Consider the following 3,954-nt stretch of genomic DNA (forward strand, 5'->3'; position numbering starts at 1 on the left):
TGGGAACCCCGAAATGGGGGGAAAAACCCCAAAAATGGAGGAGTTTGGGGGGGCTTTGGGGTGGGGGAGCCCCAAATTGGGGGGAAAAACCCCAAAATTAGGGAGTTTGGGGGTGTCCTGAAATGGGGGGAACCCCAAAATGGAGGAAAACCCCCAAAAATGGGGAGTTTGGGGAGGGCTTTGGGGTGGGGGGGCTCCAAATGGGGAGGAAAACCCCAAAATGGGAGGAAAACCCCCCAAAACGGGGACCTTGGGGGGGGGGACAAAATCGGGGACCCCCCAAAACGGCTCGGGGGGGCCCCCCAAAATGGGGGGAAACACCCCCAAAATGGGGCTTTTTGGGGGATTTAGGGGGATTTGGGGGGGGTTGGGGGGGTGGGTGCTGGGGGGGGTCACTATGTGGGGGGGGTATTTTGGGGGGGGGCAAGGACTGACACCCCCCCCCCCAACCCTGCAGCCCTACGGCCCGGCCCCCCCGGCGGGCACCCAAGGGCGACCCCCCCGGCGCCGCCCCCCCGGGCCCCCCCCCGGCCGCTGCCACCCCTGGCCCCGACCCCTACGGCCAGTACCGTGAGTTGGGGGGGGTCCGGGGGTGTTTCGGGGGGTCCAAGGGGGCTGATGAGGTGGTTTTGGGGGGATTTGGGGGGTCTGGGGGGGTCTGGAGGGTCCTGGGGGGTTTTGGGGGGTTCTGGAGGTCCAAGGGGGCTGATGAGGTGGTTTTGGGGGGGTCTGGAGGGTCCTGGGGGGATTTTGGGGGGTCTGGGGGGTCCAAGGGGGCTGATGAGAGTGGTTTTGGGGGGTCTGGAGGGTCCTGGGGGGATTTTGGGGGATCCTGGGGGGTCCAAGGGGGCTGATGAGGGGTGGTTTTGGGGGGGGTCTGGAGGGTCCTGGGGGGGTCTTGGGGGGTCCAAGGGGGCTGATGAGGTGGGTCGTGGGGGGGTCTGGAGGGTCCTGGGGGGGTTTTGGGGGGTCCCGGGGGGTCCAAGGGGGCTGATGAGAGGTGGTTTTGGGGGGGTCTGGGGGGTCCTGGGGGGGTTTCGGGGGTCTTGGGGGGGTCCAAGGGGGCTGATGAGGGGGGTCCGTGGGGGGGTCTGGGGGGTCCTGGGGGGTTTTGGGGGGTCTTGGGGGGGTCTGGAGGGTCCTGGGGGGGTTTTGGGGGGTTCTGGAGGTCCAAGGGGGCTGATAAGGTGGTTTTGGGGGGGTTTGGGGGGGTCCTGGGGGGGTCTGGAGGGTCCTGGGGGGATTTTTGGGGGGTCTTGGGGGGTCCAAGGGGGCTGATTGAGGTGGTTTTGGGGGGGTCTGGGGGGGTTTTGGGGGGGTCGGGGGGGCCGACGAGGCGGTTTTTGGGGGGGCTCAGGGGGTTTTCGGGGGGGTCCCGGCAGGCAGCTGGGGGATTTGGGGGGGGTCCCTGGGGGAGGGGGGGGGGTCACGGCCCCCCCCCCACCCAGTGACACCCCCCCCCCCCCGCCGTGTCCCCCCCCCCCCCCGGCAGCGGTGCCCGACGTCTCCACCTACCAGTACGATGAAGAGCTCGGGCTACTACTATGACCCGCTGACGGGCCTCTACTACGACCCCCACCTCCCAGGTGAGGCCGGGTGACACCGGGTGACAAGCGTCACCCGCCCTGGGGGGGGGCGCGGGGGATGGATGGGCCCCGCTCCGGGGGCGAGCGGGGGGACAAACGGCGCTCGTTTGGGGCATATAAACGGGTGACAACAGGCGTTCCGACTGTTGTCGCTTGTTCGGGTGACACCGGGGTGACAAGTGTCACCCACTCTGGGGGATCGTGGGGACGTGGGTGCCCTGCTCCAGGGGCGAGCGAGGGGACAAACGGCGCTCGTTTGGGCATAAACGGGTGACAACGGGCGTTCCGACTTGTTGTCGCTTGTTCGGGTGACACCAGGTGACAAGTGTCACCTGCCCGGGGGGGCGTGGGGACGGATGGGCCCTGCTCCGGGGGCGAGCGGGGGACAAATGGCGCTCGTTTGGGGCATAAACGGGGTGACAACGGGCATTCCGACTGTTGTCACTTGTGCGGGTGACACCTGGTGACAAGTGTCACCCCCCCCGGGGGGTGCGGGGATGGATGGGCCCTGCTCTGGGGCGAGCGGGGTGACAAATGGCACTTGTTTAGGGCCATGAATGGGTGACAACAGGCGTTCCGACTGTTGTCGCTTGTTCAGGTGACACCGGGTGACAAGTGTCACCTGCCCAGAGGGGCACGGGGACGGATGTGCCCCGCTCTGGAGCTGAGCGGGTGACAAATGGCACTTTGCTTAGGGGGTGAGCGGGTGACAACAGGTGCTCCGACTGTTGTCACCCGCTCGGGTGATGCTGGGTGACAAGTGTCACCCGCCCCCCGGGGGGTGTGGGGGACACGGATGCCCTGCTCCGGGGGCGAGCGGGGTGACAAGCACCACTTGGTTAGTAAGCGAGCGGGTGACAACAGTTGCTCCGGCTGTTGTCACCCGCTCTGGGGACACGTAGGGACAAGTGACACCTGCTGTGGGGACACGTGGGGATGGACGGGCCCCTCTCCAAGGGCGAGCGAGTGACAGACAACGCTTGCTCTAGGGACGAGAGGCGGGGTGGACAAGTGCCCACCTGCTGCGGTGACACCTGGGTGACAAATATCACCCGCTGCAGAGACGAGCGGGTGACAAACGCAGGTTATTCTGGGGGTGAGCGGGTGACAAATGCCACGCGCTTTGGGGGACACCACAGGTGACAAGGGTCAGCCGCTCTGGGGATGAGCGAGTGACAAGTGTCACCCGTTCCAGGGGCACAGTGACAAATGCCACCCACTTGGGGGACACGCAGGTGACAAATGCCACCCGCTCTGGGGGACATGCGGGTGACACGTGCCACCCCGGTTCAGAGACACATGGGTGGCAAGTGTCACCCGCTCCGGGGACGCACAGGTGACAAGTGTCCCCCATTCCAGGAAGAAATGGGTGACAAATGCCACCTGCTCTGGAGACATGTGGGTGACAAGTGCCACCCAGTTCGGCGACACATGGGTGACAAGTGTCACCCGCTCCAGAGACGAGCGGGTGTAAATGCCACTTGGGGGGGACACGCAGGTGACAAATGCCACCCGCTCCGGGGACATGCGGGTGACAAGTGCCACCCGGTTCGGGGACACATGGGTGACAAGTGTCACCTGCTCCAGAGACGAAGTGGGTGACAAGCGTCACCGCACTCCCGGAACAGCCGGGTGACAAGCGTCACCCGCTCCGGAGACGAGCGGGTGCCGAATGCCACCCACTTAAGGGGACGCATGGGTGACAAATGCCACCCATTCCGGGGACGTGCGGGTGACAAGTGCCACCCAGTTTGGGGACACAGGGGTGACAAGTGTCACCCGCTCCGGGGACGCACAGGTGACAAGTGTCCCCCATTCCAGGAAGAAATGGGTGACAAATGCCACCTGCTCTGGAGACATGTGGGTGACAAGTGCCACCCAGTTCGGCGACACACGGGTGACAAGTGTCACCCGCTCCAGAGACGAGCGGGTGACAAATGCCACTTGGGGGGGACACGCAGGTGACAAATGCCACCCGCTCCGGAGACATGCGGGTGACAAGTGCCACCCAGTTTGGGGACACATGGGTGACAAATACCACCCACTCCAGAGACAAGCGTCACCGCACTCCTGGAACAGCCGGGTGACAAGCGTCACCCGCTCCGGAGACGAGCGGGTGCCAAATGCCACCCGCTTAGGGGGGACACATGGGTGACAAACGCCACCCGCTCCGGGCACACGCGGGTGCCAAGCGTCACCCGCTCCGCCTGACGAGCGTCACCCGCTCCGCCTGACAACCACACAAGCTTGAATAGGAGCAAAGGGGGGGGGGAAACGCCGCTGCCGGGGCACCTTGGGGTGTTGCGCCGTGTTGTCACCGTTGTCACCCGCGGCGTCACCCGCGGCGTCACCCGCGCCGTCACCCGCA

Source organism: Apteryx mantelli, chromosome 42 (genome assembly GCF_036417845.1).
Source record: "Apteryx mantelli isolate bAptMan1 chromosome 42, bAptMan1.hap1, whole genome shotgun sequence".
Classification (NCBI taxonomy): domain Eukaryota; kingdom Metazoa; phylum Chordata; class Aves; order Apterygiformes; family Apterygidae; genus Apteryx; species Apteryx mantelli.